Here is a 27,057-nt window from a genome sequence, read left to right on the forward strand (position 1 = left end):
CCAAGGTCACCCGACAAACTGCACTCAAGGCAAAGCTAATTAGCTAACTGGGGGCTTTCTAAGCTACCTAGTCATCCTATCTCTATCTGTCTCTACAAAACAAAAGGGGATAAGAGACCACACCTTACGTCAGCAACTCGAAGGGCGTTCACGCGACGCTTGCAGTCCTCGTAAGTCGACTTGGCCGACTTCTTTCGAGCCACCGTCCAGGCCCTCACAGCAGGGTAAGTCGAAGGGACGCCACCAGTGGTCCCCAGGCGCAGAGGGATGAAGTAAGCATACAACCAAGCCTGTAACCAAACACAGCACACACAAATCAGCCATTTTTTCAAAAATTGCCAAAATCAAAATCAAAATCAAAATCAAAATCAAACCCAACAAAAAACTACAAAAATGCTCGTACCTTCAAGATGAGGCCGAGACCAACCAAAGCAGGGGCACTACGATCCCCCACTGCCTCCGGGCGCACTGCAGCGTGCAAGTACTGGGTGAAGCTCGCCAGGGCTGGCGTAACCCAGTCAAACTGACCCAGAGTGTCGAGGTTAGCAAGGAGAGGAAGTACCTTGGTCGACAAGCGCTCACCCTTGTCACCAAAGTACGTGGCACCCAAGAAGTACCACAACCACAACCGCGCCTCCTGCGCGTCAGCTCTAGCTTCCGCCTCCGGACTCGCCAACGGCGCCGGAGCGTAACCCACCACTCTCCCTCTGAAGTGGTCCCTCATATACGAGCTCGCAATCAAGTACGGAGTGATGTCGGAAGGCTCGGGCAAAACACTGCCAATCAAACGAGTAACCACGGGGGAAGACACTCTCTCCGGTGTCTCCGAGAACTCAACATGCGTCTCGCTATAGGGGAGGCCCGATATCATGGCAAAATCCTCTAAAGTCACGCCGAACTCCCCAAACTCCATATGGAACGACGACGTCGTGTCCCAATACTGATCCAACATGGCACGGATCAGACACAGGTTCGCCCTAATCGAAGCCTTGTGAATATCCCACCAAGCAGCCACCAGCGGCCCCAAAGCCGACCTCTCTATCAACGCCCTCGTACCGGCTCGGAGAACGTCGTAGAAACCCAGACAGGTTGAGAAGCCTGAGAAAGTCCTCATGGTACCAATCTCCTGAAATCAAAACCAAACAACGTCAGAACACCTATTCAGGTCTAAAATGTCAGAAACGATGAAAGTTCGACCAAGTGGCACAACTTACCAGGCCCTCTTGTGCACGGTAGGAGATGTGCCTATCCAGCCGAAGCAATAACTGGCTGTCATCAAAACCCTCGGCCCAAGCAGGCGCCGCCCGCAGGTTCAACCCCCGCAGAGCTTTAACCTGTCTGGCCTCCCAACCCGCGACGTGAGCGTCATCCTCAACCGTCTCCGCTCTCCGTCTCTTCTGCACACGAGACACCACGTGACGGATAGGAGGCATCTCAACGACCCTAACGACGTTCTGCAACTCCCGTCTGGTCGGCCGAGGAGCCCTCCTCCTAGCAACCCTCCTCCCAGAGGTACCAGCCTCAGACCCTGTCTGAGCTCTCTCAACACGAGGAGCCTCAACAAAAGGCTCCTCCCGAGCCCCAGTGGCTCCCTCAGCACCGACAGCCCCAACAACGGGCCCCTCACGAACCTCAACGGCTCTCTCAGCCCTAACAACCTCCTCGGTGGGCCCCTCCTCCTTAGAAGCGTCCTCTACTATCACATCAGGTGCACTAACCGGAGTATTAACCGGCCCAGTCCCAAACAGGTCCTCCAAGGTCTCGGCAATGGACCCAACAAGTCCCGAGCACTCCCCTGCAATCAAAGAACGTCAGCCGAAATTTCGGCATTACAAAGGCATAAAATGGGCAAATCCAAAAAAAACCTGCAAAGCAAAACAAGGGCAATCCCGCCCGAACCCAACCAAACAAAACAATCTACAAAAACGCACAAAAAATGACTCGCGCTTCTTTTCAAGCAAAAGACGAGTCAAAACAACAACAACAAAAACGGCACCTCAAGACCCACACAAGGTCCGCCAACAACCCAAAAGACGTTCCCGATACAGTGAGGTACTTTCCCACAGCTCAAAAAGGTTATTTTGCGCCAATTTGAGCAAAAAAAGGTCAACATTTCAAAACACTACCACAACGAGACAACGTGATTTTACCACGTCTCAAAGCGACCTAAACTACCAATGAGGTCTATTTCAAAGCAAACTGACTCAATTTCTGCTCAAACAGACGCTTATTTTGTCAGACATAAGACCGTCGCAAAAGGTAAAAATTCCAATTTTGCCCACAATACCCGACAAAGGTCCAAAATGGCAAACACGGTCTTCCCTAACTACAATACAACCTAGTGGGGCACACAACTCAAGAAAATAAACTTGACTTTGTGAAATGAGACGATTTCCTCGTCTCATTCACGTTTTTCGAGCATAGGGAGCGGGAACGGGGACCAAAATGCAAGCTAAAAGCACCCCTATACTGCTAAACAGGTTTCTAACCTAATGCAATCATCAATTTCACTCGAAATTAGCTCAATCAGAAACACCCAATTTGATTTTTGAGGGTATAAAAATTCGCCCTAATTCAATCAACAAAAAGACCAACAAATTCAAATGGATTCAAGAGGATTTACATACCTTGAGATGACATATTGATAATGGCACGAATTCAAGCAAGCAAGAAGACCCAACAATGGCGATTTTTGGTTTGTTTTATCGAAATTTGGAGAAGACGAAGTATGAATGACGAGCAGCCTGATCCCGTGTCTTTTCTACAAAAATAGGGAAGCCCCCTTCTATCGCCAAAGGGCTCACGCCTCAATGAGACTTCCCTTTGCTTTGATCAGCGAAATTTTGGGCTTTGGCTCAATTTCCCACACAAATCATCAAAATTCAAACGACGGCAATTAAAACCGTCATTTTAAAAATAATAGTGAAATTCAAAATTCACTATTTCTTCAAATTTCAAACGGCGGCAATTAAAACCGTCATTCCAAAAAATAATAGTGAAATTCAAAATTCACTATTTCTTCAAAATTCAACTGACGGCAATTAAAACCGTCATTCCAAAAAATAATAGTGAAATTCAAAATTCACTATTTCTTCAATTTTCAAGCGACGGCAATTAAAACCGTCATTTCAAAAATAATAGTGAAATTCAAAATTCACTATTTCTTCAAATTTCAAGCGACGGCAATTAAAATCGTCATTCCAAAAAATAATAGTGAAATTCAAAATTCACTATTTGTACAAATTTCAAACGACGGCGATTAGAACCGTCATTTCACTTCAAAAACAACAATAGTGAGAATTCAAAATCCACTATTCCTTCAAATGTCAACGACGGCAACAAAAACCGTTACTTCAAAAACAATAATAGTGAAATTCAAAATTCGCTATTTCCACGGCGGCGTCAAAAGCCCCATCTGTCAAAAAACAAGCAGGTAGCAGGATTCAAACCCGCTATCCTCACAAACATTCAATACAAACACCGAGATTCCCCAATAGGATGTCGGGGGCTTCCTCGCGAAGCCCACTATTTCAAAGCAAGCCCATCCAACGCGGCTATTTTCACGGTCGATTAATCGACCCTTCATTATGGCTGGCGGGCCTTACAATCGCATATGGCTGGCGGGCCTTACAATCGCATATGGCTGGCGAGCCTTACAACGCATATGGCTGGCGAGCCTTACAACGCATATGGCTGGTGAGCCTTACAACGCACCGCGGCTGGCGAGCCCCTTCATATATGCACCGCGGATGGCGAGCCCCATTCATATATACGCAGTGGCTGGCGAGCCCCTTCATATACGCTCAGCGGCTGGCGAGCCCCTTCATGTACGCCCAGCGGCTGGCGAGCCCCTTCATATCCGCAGCATGGTCGGCGGGCCTTACAATCACACATTCAATGTAGCTGGCGAGCCTTTGTCCGTAAACAATGGTACAAATCAAGGACGTATCCCGAAGATGCCTCGGGTACGACTCCTCCCCACAGCTGGCAAGCCTTTGTCCGCAAACAAGATATAACTCCAGGACATATCCCGAAGATGCCTCAGGTATGATTCCTTCCTATGGCTGGCGAGCCTTTGTACGTAGTCTAACAGACTTTAAACGACCCGCACGGATAGTCGACAAACTCTAAACTATTCCCGACGACAGGACCTTGGCTCGTACCCTCGAGCTGCCTTGGCGTCGCCCTTCCCGACGGCACGTCCTTGGCCCGAATCCTTTCGAGCCACCTCGACGTCGCTTGGGTCTCCAGGTTGTAATCTCCGATTGACCTGGGGGCTCTACTTTGACTTTCGCCCTGTCCAAGCCTCAGTCAAAGTGGGGGCTCTGTAGATACCCAGTATCTGCTGAGACTCCAATAAACACCCGATTATTATCGGACTACAACATGCTTAGGAATCGCAGCGTTTGATCGACAATTTGTGTACAACTTTACGTCGGAAAACTTAAAACGATTTCGAAAATAAAACATTTCAAAACTTTTCAAAAGTACCTGGAGTGTTTAATGCATGACGACGGGGTCGCAATGACACTAACTAGAGTCAAAACCGATACCGGACCCAAAACCGACTCAAAATTCAAATCCCGACTCCAACAACGAGTCAAACCGAGTCAAACCGAGTCAAACACAAAAAAACAAACCATTCAAATGCTTCTACGTTAAGATTTCCCGAAATCTTACATAGTCAAGTACCAAACATGTTCATCCAAATCCTAGGATAGAACAAATCATGATTGCATTCGTGTGATAGTGACAAGACACCTCGAAGACGTGCGACATGGCTCGCGCCTCTTTGAGCAGCCCAGGTGGCCACGTCGCTCAAAACTCACACAACCACTCATTCTCCTATAAATACCCCTCAAATGCCACCATTTGAGAGTTACGCGAGTGTCCGCCCCCTCTTTTCTCCCTTAAAATTCTAGACTCGACTTCCAAAGTCACAATCCGACACGTGTTTACGACCTACCGATCGTAAACACAAGCCTTACACATTGTTTGGTACCGTCATCGTGCATTAAACCACTTGACCGACCATCTCGACCACTACACCATCACTAAACTTAATAAAACACTCTTTTTACTTACCAAAACGGTTTTAAACCGAGTTTTCCGACCAAACGAGTTGATACACTTATGTCGATTTCTCGCCATAAGCCTAGCATGTAAGTATGAGGGTGTAAAAATCTTCTTTTATCATGTTTTCATATGTATCATGACTATAACATGCTAAATCATGCATAACATGGTCCAAAACATGGGAAGAATGAGCCAAAACCGGGTTTTTGGTTGAGGCAGAGGCTACTTACGTAGCACACAGGCTCGCGCCTAAAGCAGCCTGCCTCACCCTTAAGTCCAAACCGTGTTTGGTCTCTTCATCTCCTTTATTTTCATTTCATTTTTGTAATCGGTTTTTACCATTTCAAGTGTTTTCAAACCATTTTTACAAGTTTAACCATAAAACATTTTTCACCCATGGTTCCTAATACCATGACGGTTTAATCCGTGTTTCGGTGATAATATTTGGTTAATTACATTTTAAAAGGTATTTTAAAGCCTTTTATTTCATTTCTTTATATTTTGGAGGGTATTTTAAAGTCTTTCATCATTTCTTTACATTTTCGAAACAAATGTATTAGTCACCAATACAAAATCATCCTTGGTTCCATATACCATGTCTGATTTTAACCCGAGTACGATGATGAATATTGACTAATTATATTCAAATGAACTTAAAACAATTAGTTCATAATCATTTTCAAAACTATTCATGTTAAGCTTACAAAATCGAACCCGACATCGAATATTGTCAAAACAATGACGATTATTCAAGTCTCGTTCTTCAAATCAACATAAAAGCGGCCTAAACGGCCTTTACAAATCAAAACGGGTTCAAATGCCCATTTTTCAACACGATTTACTAACTTTTTTAATAGTCAGAACACGTCTTCTATCGTTGACTGACTCGCGCCTAAAACAGGCCATTCATTTTTCTATTTTCAAACCAGGGGAGACCCTTTTGCATCGCCAATAGGCTCGCGCCTCTTCTGGCTGCCCGATGCAGGGTCTGTTCCCCTTCCATCACTTGTCTAGGACGATCCCGACTTCGGTTAACCCGAATACAGGACGGATCAGACGACGAACTTGCTCATTCAAACACCATATTTGCAAAATGCGTTACTAAGACAAATGGATCACGTTATGCACCGTAAACCTAACTCGGTAAATGGATGTTTAATTTCCGTCTTGCATGCAAATCAACCATAAATCCAACTTGACATCTTATACTTGATACTTGGATTAAATCAACCGACATAGAAAGCTCACATGTTAGGTTTAAACTAGTGGATGCGCATTCATACATTTAAACCGTTTTATCAACTTTTGCATTCAACCAACCAAGATCGATCATTAGAGGCCGCTACCGTGGGCGGGATTGGGTGTCTGATTAAAGGGCTTCCCAATACGTACCTTCACCTCTTACTCAGAAACTTTGGATAGTGGACGACCTTATCCAGGGCGTACGAGAGTCATTCTAGAGATAGGATGCTAAAGAGGGACGATTCCTTATCTTTAGTACCTATGTCAAACCCTGCTTTGTGCTTCGTTTGACCGAGGTATAAAGTGGATTCAAACGAGTTCCAAGCATCCCACAAATGCTTGGTGGCGACTCTGAACATCTCTAATCGTTTTAAGACCCTTGCCGAGACGAAACCGACTGATCTAAAACGATCCGTTCGAAAGCATTCCTACGCCGCCGAGCGTGGTTTTCAAAAAGACCGCTGCATGTCCACAGATTGGCTTGGCGTGCAGGTGGCTATGTCCACAGACCCCCATGCCAGACGTAGGGTCACACAGGTCAAAATGTCAGCCAAATCGCACGTAAGGTACATATCTTCCCCCACATAAAATATGTTCCCTTGGATTCCTTCCAAGTGAAGGCACTTACGTAGAGACAAAATATCCTTGTAAAGAAAGACATCTAAGAGAGAGACCGAGACTCACGCCAAAGGTGTAGGCTATACATTTGAGTATACCATACTGACTTGGGCATCGAAAAGGGTCCACTCGGGACACCCTCCCGAGGCCCTGTGTGTTGCATGTGCAGGCAAAGATCGAGGTAGCGGGGAGTCATCTCACCAAACATATGAGAGGAGCGTGTTGACCCGGCTCATGCTTGGACACCATTGACTTGATTGTTTTAACTCGAAACAATTTGGCGTCGTCTGTGGGAAACTTTATAAAAAAGTCTTACAAGTATCACTCCAAAAATGCCTCTATCGGAAAACGTTAGAGAAGGACATTCTAAGCGTGCTAAGTACTCTCACAACTTGGCACCATCAAGATCTCCATCAACCATATCTGCCACTCAGCTACAGGTCCAAACGGTGACGCTTGGTGCCACCATCTTTCGTGACGCAAAGACCTGCCTCAAGGTGGTAGCGGCACACGACGATGCACCAGCATCGTCCAAGGCACCAGCATCGTCCAAGACCACGGGTGATCAACACATAACTCCGAGTCCAACCGAGTTAGATACAATGATCAACGCTTTAAAAAAGGCCTAGGTTGTTCTCTCAACCCCTCCACGGAGAGAGAACGTTGAGAAGAGTCAAACCCGAATCACTCCCAGGCAGTTGTTCAATGATAGGACTCCAATAGAGGTGGAGAGTAGCAAGCGTCGCGAGACTACCCGCACTCATAAAGTGCAGGAGTCGACCATATTACCATACGACGATTACATTCCCCCAAAGAGTGCTTCCAAGACAAGCCAACCTAGCGAGAAAACGAAATCCGTATTCTCTCGCTTGAATGAGAAAAGCAAGAGAAAGATGGCCACACGATAACCTTAGGAGTGGTCGCCGAAAGTGTGTCATCCTCCCAGGCCAAACCCACTAGATGGAAAGGTCCGAGGGACGAAAGTCCCTAAGATGAAGATGCAGTAGTCTAGTTCAACGGAATCACAGATCTAGACGACCACATAACAACATACGAGAGTCGCATGGAGATGTGGGACGCAGATGATTATGTCTAGTGTAAGGTGGAACACCCCCTTCTTACCCGGCCAAGGTAATGAGAGGATGTTACCATCTCGGTTTTTTGAGGCGGTGAATCGGAGTTGCAATTAAGAAACAACTTAAATAAATAACAAGTTTAGTGATTTACAAATGATTAAATGATTAGTATATGTAAACTATAACATATAGAACTCAACTACTATCTAAGTCATCTAACTAGGTAGCTCGACTCCAAGTCCAAGCGCGTCTGATAAGTAGTATTTTAGTCATATTTTTCCCCTCATTTATAGCTTATTCCGACTCGATTTGGCGTGCTTAATTGATTAAATAGCTCATTTTAATTACTAATTTATAATAATTAGTCGTCTTAGTTATATTTAATAATTAGTAGGATTTTTATAATATTAGTATTACTATTACTTTATTGTTTATAATTTGTAGGCGAGGCGGTATAATAAAGTGGAGGTTCAAGTAAGAGTGAAATGAAGACGGAATGCAAAGAGACGGGTCAAAGACGAATGACTCGAGACAAGCAATTTAAGTCAATGTTGACCTTGAATCCACATTCAACACGAACACCAATTACCCAAATTACACTCACTCAACTCCCCTGAATTCTTCAACAACCTCACGAACTCGGAATTGAAAACAAACCCATCAGCAACTTAGATTTCATCACCTTCATCACCATTTTCGTCCCCTGCATCTCAACTCAATCTGAAACCTCCATCACCATCAACCACCACTATCTCGATTCAACACAAAGCGAGCAGAAATTTGACAAACCCGAGTACCATTCACGCACCAACCATTATCATTGTGCTCCGACGAGTCCGTCTCGACCATTCTTGCTCCGTCATTTTGATACATCAATGCAAAAGAGCTACTGCAAACAACAAGCAGCTATCATGGTTCGACTCGCCCATCATGGTCCTGCACCCCGTTGAACCACCATGGTTCAATTAGAGTCCAACAACCAACCTCCATTAACAAGCATCTCTACCCAGCTCCAACAAACACAATCACCATCATCTTCTTGCGTGCCCACTTCCAGCGCCACCACTGGAGTTCACCATGCCCAATTTACTTCCACCAAACTCGCTCACCCCACCTGACCACCATCGTGGTCTCCATAAGTCAATCCCCATTGGAGCATCAACAATATCAACAAACACCATAGTTGCTCACCCTGCCGCCAAGCCGGCTGCCGCCCTCCAACCGGCTGGGAATACATCAAAATTTTAGTCCAATTAATTGATGTTCTCGGTGCCGGCATAGGCTCCGGCGGCCCTGTCCTGCTTGTTCTCGAGTTTTTGACGGGGATATCTATGGTGATCATGTTGTGTCCTGTGCTGGTACTATGAGCGTTAAGCATCGGCATAACCTCGTTTGCGACACCTTATTGGACATCTGCTACAGGTCGGGGATTTCCGCTGATAGGGAGGTTGATATCGGTTTGGTCGATGGACATGGTAGCTCCATTCCTCCGGCGGATCTACTTCTTTATTCCTGGGATAGGGGGCGTGATGTGTGTGTCAATCTGAAGAGGTCTTCCCCCTTGTCTCAGACTGGGTTGTCCGATTTTGTGCCGGGTCGGGTTGTTGTTGATGCTGCTCAGCGAACGTGTGCCAAGTACCGGGATTTGTGCATGATGGCCGGTTAAGGTTTTATACCCTTCTCTTTCTCTTCGTTTGGAGAGCTGGATAGAGATGTTGTGGCTTTGCTCAAGCGGATCCAGAAATTCTCTGTTTCTCATAATGCAGGAGCTTGCGCGGCCGCTTATATTTTTACTAGACTTAGCTTTGTTATCGCTAAGGGAGTAGGGGCCGAGATTGTATCTCGGCTGCCCACTAATTTCTTGTAAACTTTTGCTTGATTAATAAAAGTTTATGGGTTTTTATAAAAGAATAAAAGAATAAAATAAAAATAAAAATAAAAATAATAATAATAATAATAATAATAATAATAATAATAATAATAATAATAATAATAATAATAATAATAATAAGAAGAAGAAGAAGAAGAAGAAGAAGAAGAACAAGAATAGTATAATATTATAATATTAGGAATTATTATAAGAAGGTGCGAAATTAAGAAATAGATTAGCGCGTAACATCACTCAGCGAGTTCAGCTTTGCGCACTGATTTTAAACAACTGCCATTTTTTCGTTACTTTTTGGAATCAAGTTTATGACCATGCGTTGGAAAGCTAAGACAATAAAATTTCACCTCCAAGTTGAATAACCTTCATATAAGCTCTACAACTCTAGATATGACCGTTTGAAAATGCCCCTAAAACAAGTGATCACATTTCCAAGTATGACACATTTGTGCAAGCTCTCTATTAGTCTTTCATAGTCTACCTTGTACTTAGACACACACCAACGGTACTATAACCTTAGAATATGAGGGGTTATTACAGTCTGCCCTCCTTAAAATGAACTTCGTCCTCGAAGTTCGCGTATACTACCAACCACTCAAAACCAACATCATGCACACCGATCAATATGTTATTGTCACTAACTCATATGATGACCTTACTTGTATATATTACTCAACTAAATATCATTAATTTCAATAGTATTACATTCTACCTCCCTTAAAAAGAACTTCGTCCTGAAGTTCCCAATCCATCACAAAATTAGGTTCTTACTTCTACCATCTCTTATCCAATATTATCCCAAATACTCACAGGCTACATGGTTATCCAAAATATCCATAGGCTACATCTACGTGGTGCACCACCAATACTTACAACAACTAAATTCTTAAGTTCGTCCACTTAATGTTACAACAGAATTCATCACGCTTACCAACACTTACTCAGACGACCGAATAACAACTAAAATGTAATGCTATTTTTGCACTATGATATCCTACCCCCTTAAATTAAGGTAACGTCCGCGTAACCTCAAGGACTACACAACACGACTTCTTCCCATGACTACCAACTTGCTTATGCCTTAACCAAATATTCTCCCTAAATATTCCACTTATCGGCCTGCCGACACACAAAAGAATATAACATAATTTGCACTCCTCAAACCGTACAACACATCATATATGTAACACCCCACGTTAATTGAAGAGGTCCAACGATAGGCTTAAATGACTAATGCTTAAAGGGATTGAGTGTATAACTCATATCGACAAAGTGCACTTTCTTTTATGGTCATCCATGTGAAAGAACTCCAAAGTTAAGCGTGCTTGGCTGGGAGTAGTCTTAGGATGGGTGACCTCCTGGGAAGGTTTCCGGGATGTGCATGAGTGAGTGTGGACGCGGGCCACGGGGGGCGCTTGGGACAAGCGTTCGCATTTGTGGAGTCGCCACCAATTTATTGTGGAAAATTGGAAACCGTTCGAATACCTCGTGCCATGTCAAGACATAAAGTAATGACATGAACACTAAGCACTCGTTACCCTTAGCATTCTATGTCTAGAATGACTCTCGTGGATGCCAATGAACACGGATGTTCACAGAGATCTGGAGTAAGGGGTGAGGGTACGTATTAGGAAGCTCTTTTGATCGAACACCTAATCCCGCCCGCCTCGATAGCGGCCTCTACTAATGATTAGGGAAAATCGTCTATACTTGATATATTGTCAATTTAAATGCATGCAATGCAACATCCAACGTTTTAATCCTAACATGTGAGAATTAGACTAAGTCGGTTAACAATTAATTTATCATACAATTGAGTCGATGTAGGTATTTAGATTTATTACATGTGAAGGCATACCAACAATATGATACAAGAAATATAATAAATACAATAATTAAAATTACAATAATTACAATGGGATTAAACGATTTATGTTGAAAATACTTTTAAAACGGGTAATTTGGAAAAGAAAGAAAAAATAAATAAACGAAAGAAATTAGGGTGATAATACGAATAAAAGTTAATTAAATACGTAACACTACTACAAATCCAGGCAACTACAACGCCCCTTTAACAACGATTATTCACGAAAATCACAATAGACGTTGTAGAATGTATGGCGCGAATTTTACTAAAATAAATTACAACGGGTATGGTTATAAAAACCGTTGTTATTAGTTTTAACAACGGGTTACACATGTACAACCGTTGTTAATAATTTGGCGCAAAATTGGCGCAAAGTTAGTGAAAAGTAATCACAACGGTTATTTTTGAAACCCGTTGTTAAAACTTATTTAACAACGGGTGTTTTTTACAACCGTTGTTAAAACATATTTCACAACGGTTGTTGTTTAATAACCGTTGTCAATACCTTCCATACTATAAACCACACAAATGTAAGTCTGCGAGCCACAAAACACAACCCTTAATACACAAACACAAACACAAAGAGACAAAAAACAAACACAAAACACATACACACTCTCTTTCTCTCTTTCTCTCTTTCTCTCTTTCTCTCTTTCTCTCTTTCTCATCGTCGCTTTATCTTCTCGCCGTCACTGTGATTTCATCGTCTATTACGTTCTTTATTTATCAGGTAAATCTCGCCATCACTGTTATTTTCATCGTCATTATTTTCTTTTTCTATTTATTTCTTTTGCATGTATGTGTTTTTATCGACCATTATGTTATTTGTTTAAGTATTGTTCGCATAATTAGTTAGTAAAACAATGAAGAAGTAAGATAAACATAATTAATATATATATATATATATATTTATAAATACATAAATTAAAAAAAAAATTACATATGTAAAAATGCAATTCTTATATTTTCATAGAGGATCTTATTCTGCTCTATCGTATCCGTCCTCTCCTCCTTGGCTATTTGGAGGTTCCGTTCAGCAGTTGCTATATCGTCATATAGCCGCAATCGCTATCGCTTTGCCGTCAAGCCATCTTCTTTGGCGTGCTTGATGCGGATCGAGCATCCGCAAGGTAGCTCCTGAAACTTTCCTCAATATGGAGGAACCGGCGGATGAAGTTGTTGTTGTTCTCGATCATGGTAAGAGTCTTAAGGATGAAATCATTCATTTTGTTGGAGTTTTTTGAGTTTGTTTTGAAAGATTAAATAGAGTTTGTTTTAGCAGTTAGGGTTTGGAGATGAATATATTGAGATAATGGAAATGTTAGTTGAGATAATGCAATGTATTTAGACTAAGCAATGTGTGGGTTGAGTTGCTTTTTAATTAATATATATGTTAGGAAGTTGTGCCATAATCATCATCATATCTCTCAATAATGCTGCTTCAAATCTTATTACTAACCCTTCTCATTCCATATTATCCGTTCATATGTACAAAGATGTCGTAATAATGCATGCATCGGAATTCTAACGGGCCGTAATTATGCATGCATCTAGTAATATTTAATTTAATTTTTTTTTATTTTTTAAGAACAAACAACAACGGTTATTTTAAAACAACCCGTTGTCTTTAGTTATAACAACGGTTTTGTATATTAAAACCCGTTGTTATAACTTTCCCCCCAAAATTGAGTCACACTTTCCATAACGGGTTTTTATACATAAAACCGTTGTTAATATTTTTAACAACGGTTTCCTTAAGAAAACTAACCGTTGTTAAAACCTTCTACAACGGACGCTTTAACAACGTCCGCTTTTTTATATAACAACGGTTTTTGACCGTTGTTATATCCTGTATCTGTAGTAGTGTAACTAATAAACTAGGTCAAGACAAAAACGGGAGTTCAGAGACAGAAATCAACCAGGAATAGGCGCAGTAGAGCTGCGTCCCTTGGAAGAGGCGCAGCAGTCGCTGCGTCTGTTCCTTGGCCCAGTTCAGCCGGAATTGCAAGCCGTTAATGTTAATTGGTGATTTAAATGCTTGATTATATTATTTGACTCGGATGAAAGTGATTAACAGATTATTTACATATGATTGACGGTCATAAAAGCGATAAATACGGATGAAACTAATTAGAACGAATATTACATGGCTAAAAGGATTATCTACGAATATAAATTAATCAAATTAATTAGGTTAAACAAGTTACTAATGATGAACTAATGATGGATATGATAAATAAACGGTGAAAATATGTCAAATATCGAATCTCTAAAAGTCGGATTGACTTTAATGACGAAAACCCGTAAATATTAATTACTTGGGATTTAAGTCAGGATTTAATGGCGAATTAAATATTAACGATGATGAATAAAATGTCAAATTATTATGTTAAATTGTTATGCTAAAGAATCAGAGAACAAACGAGATAAAAGAAAGAAACGAATTGACAAAAGACGAAGGAAGAAGAAAGGAAGCAGGAACTGCGGCAACCTCACGAAGAGGCGCAGCAGGTGCTGCGTCCCTTCGAAGAGGCGCAGCAGTTGCTGCGTCCTTTCTCGACGGTTGTCTTCTGATACGTAAAAAAGGATTTAAAGCATGGTTTTATAAATCGGTTTTAGAAATATTTTCGACATAAATCTTACATTATGATTACAATAAATAAAGAATAATAATTAAAAGAAGTATTTACACCCTCAGACTTACATGTTTGACGAAACGAGATGAACTAAGTTAACGTTTAGTGATGCTCGACTCGAATGTACGACGAAAGTGCCCTCTTAAGAGGAAAACGAATTAAGTTGATTAAGTTGATTGATGTGGAGTTGGTCAAATTGGTCGGTCATGCAAAACGAGGCTGGTACTCCGAAAGATCCGAGCTTACGTGGTCGAAAGTTCAAGCACGTAGACGCCAAAAAGTAAGAACGTGGTCTAGAATGCAAAGGGAGAAGAGAAGGGCGGACACTCGCGTGAGAAATATATGAGACCGAAGGTCTCTATTTATACTAATCACACGGAGGAAGTAGGGTTTTTCGGAGAAACTTTGGAAGTGAATCTCGAAAAGATATGAAAAGATACAAAAAATACGCAGAAAAGGACTTGGGAAGAGGCGCAACAAGCACTGCGTCTCTTGGAAGAGGCGCAGCACTTGCTGCGTCCTTTCCTAAGTGGTTTCCTCCTGCGGAAGAAAGATTTTCGTGTTTAGTTTATGGAATAACGGATTAATCTTATTTTCCTTAATATTTTGTGTGAATATTACGGGAAATACTTTACCAAAGATTAAAATATTGTAAAATATGGAATAGAAATATCCGGAACATTCCAGAACATTCTGACTCAGCATTTTAACGGTTATCAGAAAATGAAGACGGTTTTAGGCCCGGACTCCAAATGTACTCTAATTACTGCCAAAACAACCGTATCGGCGCGTAGATGACAATTAAGAGGTAGACACAAGTATTTGAGCGATCACTTGACGATAAACTTACGAACTGTCACAAATCGTTCCGCGTACCAAACATGCGGCCCAATCATCACCGGGTGGTTTGCGGGAGGTGCAGAAATGAGGTATCTACAGAGCCCCCACTTTGACTGAGGCTTGGACAAGGCGAAAGTCAAAGTATAGCCATCAGGTCAATCGAAGATTACAACCTGACGACGCGAGGCGGCTCAAGGGGTCTGAACCAAGGACCTGTCGTCGGGAACATTTTAGAGTCTGTCGACTATCGGGGAGGGTCGTTTAAAGTCCATTAGACTACGTAAGGAGGCTCGCCAGCCATAAGAAGAGACCATACCTGAGGCTTGTTGAAACTCCAGGGGAAACAAAATGCGATATTGGGAGAAGTCAGCAGGTCGTAGTCAGGAACTGCTGGGAGAAATCCGCTTGGGTCGGCTTCAAACAAACTTCAGAAGAGCTTGGGGTCGATGTTGATCTCCATGTCTCGAGAGGGACGATTGTCTGTCGTGAACTCGGTGGGGGAACATAATCGGGAACTTATCTCCATGTCTCGAGAAGAACGATTGTCTGTCGTGAACTCTCGCTAGGGAAAACATACAATAAAGGCGTGTCGAAATACCTGTCAGGGAATACTCGCTCGTTGTGACAAGCAAGGTCTTGGATAAAAATAAATATGACGACAATCTGCAGTTGGCTTGGAAATGCGGATCCGGGCGAAGAATAAATGTCAAATGGACCAAATATGTGATATGGCATCGAGGAAGAGGCGCACCAAAGATGGGCCCACAAATAACGAACTCATAACGAATTTTTGAAAATTCGTATGAAGGGAAGCTGAGGAAGAGGTACAGCAAGAGCTGCGTCTCTTGGAAGAGGCGCAGCTCTTGCTGCGTCTATTCCTGGATGTGTCAATTCTGCGTAAAAACGCGATGAAACAGGGGAGTTTATTTCATTATTTCGAAATATAAATTATCAAATTCTCTCTCAAATTCCAACCATTTTTGTCAAAATTTAATCCAAAAGCTTGCATTTGCCATGACTAATCGTGGTGTGTGTATTATTTTTGCATTAATCTTCCAAAATGGATCAAATTGGACCGACAAAATTAGGGTTTCCAACCCAAAAATGTCGAAAATTTGGGGCTTTTCCCCCAAACGATTTTGCCTTGCAAAATTGACCTTGTAAATGGCTAATTGGTAGCATAAGGATCATAACCATGTATTTGCTTTGAATTTTCGTTGAGTTTTGAGCATTTGAGTGAAATTGTGACGGTCTCGCAGCTAAATCGTAAATCGCTTCAAAAATATCCTTAGGATTTCCCATTTGTGATGAAACTTGATATTTGGAATCCTTGTATTATGGGTAAACTTCCTACCATCTCGGAATTTTGATTTGTGACGGCTTTTTCAGGACACCTTCTAGGGCATAATCGCCGTTATAACGAAATGCTGTCGAAATTACGACTCGAACCCATGAATAGGCTTCAACGTAAGCTTGACTCGACCCAAATTACCACATGAGCGGTCGGGTTTGTGGGAAAATTCCCAAAGATGGCGAGAAAAGAGCGATTTCGGAGCTTTGAAGGCTCGAAAATCCCATAACTAAGGCTTGTCGTCACTTGACGCGGCCTAAATTCACTTTAATTTTGCAGGTGACGAGGCTTCTACTTCTGGGAGAGATCCCATGGACGTGGACACTAATCTTAACCCTTCTTAGATGCTTGAGGAGGCGTTGGAGGAGGCTTTCACCGCTGCGGTGACGGCTGCTGAGGTTGCTGAGGACGAGGTCCTCGAGGAGGAGGTTCCTGAGGAGGAGGAGGCCCCGAAACGGGCCAACGTTGGACGGGGTGGTCGCCAGCTGAGGGGAGCGCCAGCGTAGGCTGAGACTTGGGACAGCAGGCACCTACTTTGGGCTGCAGAGGGTCACCTGTCCTAGCGGACGGTGAAGAGCTTGGTAACTTAAAGTCATCACTCTTTCATCTATCTTCCTTCACTTCTATTTGTTATTGCTCTTTCTTCTTCATTCAAGCTAAAGATAGCTTTTGTTTTAAATCAAAATAGGAGGCCGGGAACATCAGATCGTTCTCGGGCTACACGACGGCGATGGGGTGCTAAGAGAGACTGTCGGCAGAGGAGCGGGCCATGATCGAGTGAGGAGCGTTGGGCGCCCTGGTGCAGGCTTGGAGGGATATCGCGAAGAGGAAGCTTCGGGCTAACCTTAGCCTGGTCCGAGCTTTCTTGGATCGGTTCTGGGACACGACCTCCACCTTTCACATGCCTTTTGGTGAGGTGGGGGTCACGTTGGATGATTACGGCATGATTTCTGGTCTGCCGTGCGGGACTGAGGTGCTGGAGTGGCCGGAGACTGTCATGAGGGTTGACTCGGCCGAGGCTAGGAGGCTGATCGGTTGGAACTTGGTGCCGAAGGCTGCTGCGGTGCTGATGTGACCATAATTAAAGCATATTTAGTCCCCGAATTAGCCTTGTTCCCATGCTTTTTAGTGCATATTTGGGTCATTTATTGTCTTTAGTTCTTTGTTTTGCATATTCTTTGAGGTTTTGATCCCTTGGTAGGAAAGGAGTGCAAACCTTGCATTTTCATGGCAAAACGAGACTAAATTGATTGAATTCAATGACCAAGCATCAAGGAGAGACAAGATTAGAAGGCCTTTGTACATACTATAGTAGATGGGCAATGATGAGAAAAGATCCTTGCATCCCCGAGGAAATCCCCAAGGATCTTATGAAGAAAAAGGAAGAAAAGAAGAAGAAACAAGACTGCCCAGCAATCCGTGCGGATTGTCCTGAAGACGCCCGTCTCCACCACCACAATCCGTGCGTCTTCACCACAAGACGCCCGGGCAGCAGCTCCAGAAGACGCCCGTCTTCACCCCAAGACGCCCGGGCAGAGACCACCGAATCCGCCCGGGCAGAGACCACCGAATCCGCCCGGCCCGTGCCAAAGACGCCCGGATTCCCAGGCAGACCCATTTCGTCTTCTTCAAGTTTCAAAGAAAGATGCACATCTTTTTCTAGAGACCGGAGTCTCCCTAGAGACCGGAGTCTTGCCAAAAAGATCGGCGTTTCCTTAAGTAGGGACTTAATCGTCATTTAAGCCCTTAGTTAACCCTAATTCCTACACCTAATCCCCACTATAAATACCCCATTAGTCTAATTAGAAGAGCATGTTCTTCTTAGCAATCTTTAGTGTAGTTAATATCAATCAAATCTCTCTTTAATCTTGTAATCAACATTTAATCAAGTTTTAATACAAGTTTTATTTCCTTAATCTCTCTCTTGTTCATCCTTTATTTTGGGTAATTGAAGATTATTTGGGTTATTATTGGGAGATTGACAACCTCTCAATCAAGCATCAAGTACTTCTTTTATTCTGTGCTTGATTATTGGAATCATTAATAGGTATAATTCTCTTAATCCCTTTCTAATTATTGTTAATTACTTTCATTCATTCATCATGTTTCACTTTGTTGGTATGATTGACAACCTTGCTAGCATGTTCAACATGATAATGAGTGAGTAGTTTCCTTAGCTAGGGTTAATGGGTAATTAGGAGAAACCAACATGGGGAATGATTCATGCTTAAATTAATATGCTTTCATAGTTTATTTGCTTGCTTGTTATGATCTCAACTCATGCACATGTTATGTTTGATGAAATGCGAGCCTATGAATCCTTGTATTTTTTACCCATCACCTATCTTTTCAATGAGACTTGTAAGACATAAACCAACTCGAGTCTCATTAGACCATGCATGTTGTTGAGTAGGGAAGATTAAGTCGACTTGTAGGTGTTGTACAATCTAATCGATTCGGCTCCGGGACCCAAACTTTCCTAGGATTGTAAGATATAAACCAACTCAATCCATCACAACAATAATTGCTTGCTTATAACTTGAGAATATGTTTGTATGATCAATTCCCATGAATCCCCTATGACCCCATGACACCCTAGTGTTTTTTATCAATTGTTTACAACCCTTTTAATTCATCTTGCTTGTTTACTTTCATTGCTATTTAGTTTAGTGACCTTCTACATCAACCCCAATTCTGACACCCCTTAAGACACCACTAGTTGCAATAGAAATCTCATCTCAATTCCCGTCCCTTGGGATCCGACCTTTACTTGCCTCTTTACTAATTGTAGAGTTGTTTGTGAAGCTATAAATTGTGTTTTGGTCTAGGTGCTCCTAACGACAAGTTACCGAAAAGACATAGTCCGACCAAAAATGGCGCCGTTGCCGGGGACAGTGTTAACTTGATTTATATTTTCTTATATTGTTATTAGTTGTGTCTTTCTTTGCCTTGGGGAAGTAAATCTCCTCAAGGTTTGTTCTAATTGTTTTCAAGTTGTTTGATATTTTGCATGTCTAGAAGATCACCAGGTGACTTGTTACCTTTTGATCACGAAATTGAAAGAACTTTGACAACCAATAGAAGACTTGCTAGGAGAACTTTGAGAGGTATTGGTGAGGTTGTAGATATTCAACCAACTATTGAGTTCATCAACCCTTTTGCAAGAGAAGGTGAGGAGAACCCAACACAAAATCAACCCACAATGCCTAAGTTTTCATCACATTCCGTACCCACCGAGGAGAACCTACCCAATGGTACTCCCACACCACAACATCTAACCGGAAATTTTATTGCCAAATCCGCATTTATCCAATTAGTCGAAAGAAGCCAATTTGGGGGGATGCCTAGTGAAGACCCTCATTCTCATATGGAGACCTTTTGTGACTATTGTGATGCGATTTCTCAAACCGGTGTAACTCAAGACCAAGTCCGATGGGTCTTATTTCCTTTTTCTCTAATTGGCACCTCGAAACAATGGTTGAAAGGCCTTGATAAGGCTACTCTCGGAATTGATTCTTGGAAGAAGTTGGCTCTAGCTTTCTACAAAAAGTTCTATCCACCGGAAAAGACTAACATGCTAAGAGCTCAAATTACGGGCTTTAAGCAAAGGGATGAGGAATCTTTGTATGAAGCTTGGGAGCGATTCAAAGTAATTTGTCGCTCATGTCCTCACCATGGACTTAGCGAGTGGTTCTTGGTACAACAATTTTGGAACGGTCTTTATGAAGATTCAAGGAACATTCTCAACATGGGATCAAATGGAATGTTCACCGAAGTTGATGACAATCAAACTTGGAACAAAATTGAGGAAATGGCAGTCCATAACTCACAATATAGTAGACCTCGCAAGGCTACTAGAGGAGGAAAGCATGAAGTGGACTCCATTACTCAATTGGGTGCTCAACTTAGTGCTCACATTGATACCATCAATTTGAAGTTTGAAAAAGCTATGGCTAGACTTGAGGAAGCCTCAAAATCACCAAAGCATCATGTTAATGCCATGACGGCATCTTCATCAATCCCAAGTGGGATATGTGAGAATTGTGAAACTTTGGGACATGACCAAAGTGAATGTAGGGGAACAAATGAACAAGGGAATGCTTTCCAAGCATACAAGAGTGGTACCCCTTATTCAAACTATTACAATGAAAACACCAAATTCCATCCAAATCTCTCATACAAAAGCCAAAATGTTCAAAACCCTCAACTAACATACACCCCACCTCCCATGAGAAACCAAAATCAAAGACCCTTTTACAACCAAAACCAAGGTTACCAAAATCAATCTCCATACAATCAACAAAATGACCAAGGTTTTGATGTTCAAAAAGCGGTCCTTCAAATGCAAAAGAATCAACAAGAGTTTTTCACTCAAATGCAAAAGGATAGTCAAGTAAAGGAAACCACCATCAACAACATCCTAGCTCACACCAAAATGTTGGAAACCCAATTGACTCAACTAGCATCTTCAAGCTCACAAAGACAAAAGGGGCAATTACCACCTCAAAGTAATCCCCCAAGACATGAAACGGTTAGTGCCATTCACTTGAGAAGTGGTACAAGGTATGAAGCACCGAAGAAGCAAGTTGAGGATGAAGTTGTGGAAGCTAGTGACAAGGAAGAAATTGTGCAAAACTCCAAGGATGGAGAACCATTAAAAGAAGAAATTTCAAAGAAAAATGAAGACAAGGTCAAGGAGAATGAGCCCATTGTGATTAGACTTCCTTTTCCGAGTCGTCAAGCCAAGCCCAAATTTGATGACCAACTTGGAAAATTTATGGAAATTGTGAAGAATTTGGAAGTCTCGATTCCTTTCACGGAATTAATCAATCACGTACCGGCCTATGCGAAATACATGAAAGACATCCTCACAAAGAAGAAGTCGATCCGGAAGCTTGAGACTATTGCCTTCACTAAGGTGAGTAGTGCGATACTTCAAGGGAGTTCACCTCCAAAACTCAAAGATCCGGGAAGCTTCTCAATACCGTGTACCATTGACGACACCACGATCAACAAAGCCTTATGTGATCTAGGGGCTAGTGTGAGTGTTATGCCGTACTCAGTGAGTAAAAGGTTGGGGATGGGAGAGCTTAAATGCACCAATATTACACTCCAAATGGCCGATAGATCGACAAAGACACCATTAGGGATATGGGAAGATGTTCCCGTACGAATTGGGAAATTTTTCATCCCGGTGGACTTTGTCATTGTTGACATGGAAGAAGACTCCAACATTCCAATCATTCTAGGAAGACCTTTCTTACACACCGCGGGTGCGGTGATTGATGTGAAACATGGAGAGCTCACTCTAGAAGTAGGAGATGAGAGCATAACTTTCAATCTTGACAAGACCATGAGAGCTCCCCGTTTACATGAACCATGTTTTATGATTGATCATTATAGCCGGACGGATGATAGGAAGAAGTCGGAACTCCAAAGGAAGAAGAAAATTGAAGATGCTCCATTCAAAGAGCAAGTGAATTGTAACAAAGATAGCTTGAAAAACTCACCAAAGTCAAGCAATGAAGAGGATGGCCTCATTGGCCAAGACAAGATAATGGGAGAGTTGTCTCTATCAACTCAAGAGATCTTTAGTGATCAAGTAGATGAAGTTTGTGGTCTTTGGGACGATGAGTTTGAAGGGATTTTCAATCCTTATATTGGTAATGCTATCGATCAAGACCAACAACAAGGGCAAAGGTCTATTGAAGATCTTTATCATGATAATGAACAAGCTTTTGATTACTTCTTCAAGGTGTTGAGCAACATCAACAACACCTTGGACATGCCCCCATGACATCTCACTAACGATGAGAGTTTGGTGGAGTCCTCCCTAAACCACCATTTGTAAATATCTCTAACTCCCTAACTCGCATTTTAATTCTTACATTGCATTTTTGTCATTTTTGGATTTTTATACTTTGATCAAGATAATTATCATTTTTGAGAGAAGTGAGGGAGGGACTAATGATTTCAATTGATGTGTAGTGCTTTAACTTAGTGTGGGGATAGCAATTGCCTAGGCTATTCATGCCTTAGTAGTGCCCCCACAATGAAGAACACGGGATTTTGAAGAATGAAAAATGACACGGGATATGCAAGTACACGGTTGGAACTGAATCCGGGTAAAAGGGGCAGAATCCGAGCGTTTTCAAGAGAATCCGCCCGTCTTCAGGCAACCCGGGCGTATTGGTCAGAATCCGCCCGTCCTTCTGAGCTGAATTTTTGAAATTCTGGGACTGTTGATAAATTCGAGCGTCCTGCAAAAGAATCCGCCCGTCTCCAGAAAGACGCCCGTCCTGGAAGGAAAGACGCCCGTCTTTTTGGCTGAGAAAAACAAGAAAATTCACTGGAAAGGAATCCGCCCGTCTTCAGTGAAAGATGCCCGTCCCGCAGCTGAACAATCCGAGCGTCTTTTGCTGAAAGACGCCCGTCTTTAGGCGAGAATTCTGAAGCCAAAACAGACAGAATCCGGGCGTCCCGAAGGAAAGCCGCCCGTCTTCCCCCTGCAATTCAAAATTTTTCGGGTCTTTTATAAACCCCCTCCCACATTCATTTCTTCATTCCTTCATTCAAAACACTACCCATAAACCCCAAAACTCAAAACCCTCATCCTCTCTATCACTAAAACAAGATTTCCTCAACCACATTCATCAAAATCAAATCAAAACATCCTTTTAACAACAATTAATCACTCCTCTTTCAACAAAAATCAAACCAAGCACCAAACTCTTCAACCTTTGAGTCGATTTTTGAATTTATAAAGGCAAAGCCTTTCATCTTAAAATCAATTTGGGTATACTTGGAAATTGAAGATTTTCACTCTTTTCTTGGTTAAATCATCAATGGCAAGGACAAAAGGAGCAATAAAGGCACCTAAGGCAAAGGCACTCTCAACAAGACAAAAGTGTCTTCAAGCAAAGAAAGCCTCATTGGCTATGGTGGTAGCTAGTTCAAACTTGGAAGTGCAACAACAACAACCTCCCTTGGAAGCAACAACATCAACTACTCCGGAAATTGCTCAACTTTCGAACTATCTGGAGGTAATTTTCATCTCTAACTCCCATAGGGAAACTTTTGCCAAGTATGCTAGAAAATCCTTTCTATCCACCAAGTTTATTTGTGAAGATGCCTTGAATAAGTTGGGTGTCCTTGAACAAACTAAAGCCTTCTTTGAAGCCATGGGGTTAGAAAAATTATTTGCTACAAAATAATTGACATACCCCTCCCTTACCTTAGAATTCTTGAGTTCTTTGAAAGTTACTAAGGTAGAGATTAGGGAAAACATCGAGTTCCGCCTAGCTAATGTGAGTAGGCGCATCACCTTTGATGAATTGGGTAAAGCATTGGGTCTTAGTGATTCACCTAGTTATTTTAAGAATCCCGGCAAGTATGACCCCGCTCCTCTTTGGGAGATGATTTCCGGAAGGAAATTTGAGAACTATCATGCTAGTCGCGCTCTATTAGTCCACCATCCGGGCATTATAGTGTGGCATAAGGTCATCGGGAATACCATCATTGCAAGAAAAGACACCAACCACTTCACCAAGCTCGATTGTGTTCTTCTTGAGTCGGCCTTAAATATTGGAAGGGAATTCACCACGCCTTACAACTCTCTAAGGCTTTTGGTGGATAGATGGCTAAATGTTGATTGTGGGAAGCAAGGCACTACCGTTATTGTGAATGGAGGTCTAGTCACTCTTTTGGCTAAGTACTTTGATCCGAACTTCAACAAGGATAGCAAGTATGTAGCGAAAAAGGGGGTTTATCTCATTGATTTGGATGCTATGATTAACAAGTACAAGTGGGTCACTCATAACCCTCTTGACACCAAGTATGGGTGGCTCACCAATGAGGCTAGATCTTTTACTTTGCCTTCGAAGATTTGTCGTTTGAGTGTCCATCGGACCAACTACCTCCTTCCCCTCTCAAAAGAAGCCGAATACATCATCCGACAACAAAGGGATGAAGTTGAAAAGCCCTCCTCTTCCATTTTCACACCACCCTATCCTTTCAAGTACCAAGAGTTCAAACCCGAAGGTGTTGAAGCAAGCAAAGATTATATGACTCTACTTATGCAAGAGATGCACAAGCAAGCTTTTAAGGATCGAGAAGATGCTTACTTAGCCCAATATCCACCCCTCCTTCATTTAGCTAGGCAAGGACTACTTGATCCTTCATGTCCTTTGCCTAGTTGGGCGGATAGGGAAGTCTTCTTTCCGGGTGCATCTAGGGGTGAGATTCTGGGTGACGATGAGGTTGTTGGTGATGCGGTTGTTGATAGCATTGATGAAGAGACTAGTGAAGAAGAAGAAGAGGATGATGAACAAAGTGAACAAGAAAGTGAAGAGGGAAGTGGTGATGAATCCACTTCTATTGAAGAAGATGATGATAATGATGATATGATGGAAGACTAGCAAGCTTTGGAGGCTCCTACCCTCTTGAGGTTTGTCTACTTCTTTGTTTATTTTATTTACTTTATCTTGATCATGGTTGGAGTAGTCCTAGAAACATAGAGGACTAAAACCTCGGCCCCATTGAGGTGATCTTATTTCATTGTTCCCACTTTTGAAAATCCAAAATGACAAATTTAGTTTCATGCATTGCATCTTGTGTGCATGAACTACACCCAACCTTAGGAGATTAGAAATAATGTCTAACTCGGTTTGGGGAAGTACATGCATACGCAACGGGAGGTAATCTAAATTACGCTCTCCGTCATAAACAAAAACCCATGCATCATGTAGTGTAGATTAGTGTAGCTTGCATTTAGTGTAGAATTCATGCATCATGTTTGCATGATTTCCCATCATTTTGGCCATTGAGGACAATGCCCATATTAGTGTGGGGATGGGGAATTCTAACTTAACTTTTATTCAAAAATCCAAAAAAATTGAAAAATTTCGAAAAAACCATAAAAATTTGAAAAATTGAAAAACCAAAAACAAGTTCATTTCCTTTGTAGTGTAGTCATGTATATATTATTGTATATATTGTGTTTGTTCTATCCTTGTTCACATTGATCGACTACGCCACATCCGAGACATGAGGATATTGAAGACCGCATGGTATGATCTTTCCAATCTCCTTTTTCCTCTTTATGTTAATGACTATGTGCCTTTATTTTGATTGATGCGGTATAACAATGTGAACTTAGGACTTGCATTTAGTTTATATGGCATACTAGTTGGTAGAACCATTTGCATTAGGTTGTATATATGTTAGTTGCATCATGGCATGTAGTTTGCATGTTAGAAAATTTTTTTGAAACCGTCTATTTGGGAAGCTTGACAAGTGTATATAGGCCCTAGTAGATGCTTTTTGTTCTTAAGACTTTGCTTGTTAGAATATTTGTAAAACACCCTAGGATGTGTCATGCTAGTATCCTTTGACCCATGGATTAAGGCCTAGTCAAGAGTACCTTGTGGTGTAATAACTCCTTGGCTACCGTTTATTCCAAGGTGACCCTTGAAACCATGCATCCATCCATCCATCATCCATGTTCTACCACATTTTTGACAACAAAAGGGAATGGACACAAAAAAAAAGAAATCAATTTGAGTTCAATGAAATGAAAAGTGAAAGAAAGTTTGCAAAAAAATGCATCAAATGAAAAGAGGAGCAAAAATAGAACTCCTAAAGCTTCAAATATAAGGCACCCTCACTACATATGGGGTGACTTTGAAAATGTTCAAAAAGAAATGCAAAGAAAAGTTGAAAGTTGTCAAGTGTTGAAATGCCAAAAATCAAAAAGAAATGGCAAGAAAGTGTTCTCAAATGTTATATGCCACAAGAAATTGGGGGGAAAAACAAAAACAAAGCAAACTCCCAAAGTGAAACTCAAATATCTATTGATCCCTTTATCCATCGTATCCATTTTTGTGCATGGTAGAGAGGGGACGACCCTTCTTCTTGTCTAGGCAAGAGGGGGAATTCCGCGATCCTCCAGTGTTTCTAACACCATAGGGAGTCTATTCTTGACAAAAGCATTTAACGATTGAGGACAAAGGTACCCTAGCTTGACACAACTTGGAGGTGATTTATTGGTATCCTTCTAGGCTTAGTAGTTTGAAGAAACCATATCTATGAAGGAGTGTGTACCCTTGAATTGCTTCCCTTGTAGATATTTCCGCCACTTAGATGAGGAAAGTGGCTATTCTTTTGTAGATGCATCCATTATTTGATTTTGTGTGCTTAATGTTTGGATGTGTCGCTATTTTGGCAAGATCCACCTTGCCTTGCAAGAAGGCATCATACCTCATGGTTGTCTTGTTGTGACTTGAAGGGGCGGAGTGAGACCCGCTAATTGTCTCATATCGGCTATGTTATTAGGTTAGTTTAAATAATGGTCCTAGTCTTTGTCACCTCTTTACTCGGGACGAGCAAAGGTTCGGTTTGGGGATATTTGATGTGACCATAATTAGAGCATATTTAGTCCCCGAATTAGCCTTGTTCCCATGCTTTTT

At 41.9% G+C, this 27,057-nt stretch overlaps 1 non-coding gene across 1 annotated transcript; it reads right to left on the minus strand.

Annotated features, from left to right (window-relative positions):
* Window positions 1–20,165: 20,165 nt before the first annotated feature.
* Window positions 20,166–20,272, minus strand: LOC141610229 (small nucleolar RNA R71). Its single transcript, XR_012528126.1, has one exon. It is a non-coding gene; the product is annotated as a small nucleolar RNA R71 (small nucleolar RNA).
* Between the last annotated feature and the right edge of the window lie 6,785 nt (window positions 20,273–27,057).

Source organism: Silene latifolia, chromosome 10, assembly GCF_048544455.1.
Source record: "Silene latifolia isolate original U9 population chromosome 10, ASM4854445v1, whole genome shotgun sequence".
NCBI classification, from domain to species: domain Eukaryota; kingdom Viridiplantae; phylum Streptophyta; class Magnoliopsida; order Caryophyllales; family Caryophyllaceae; genus Silene; species Silene latifolia.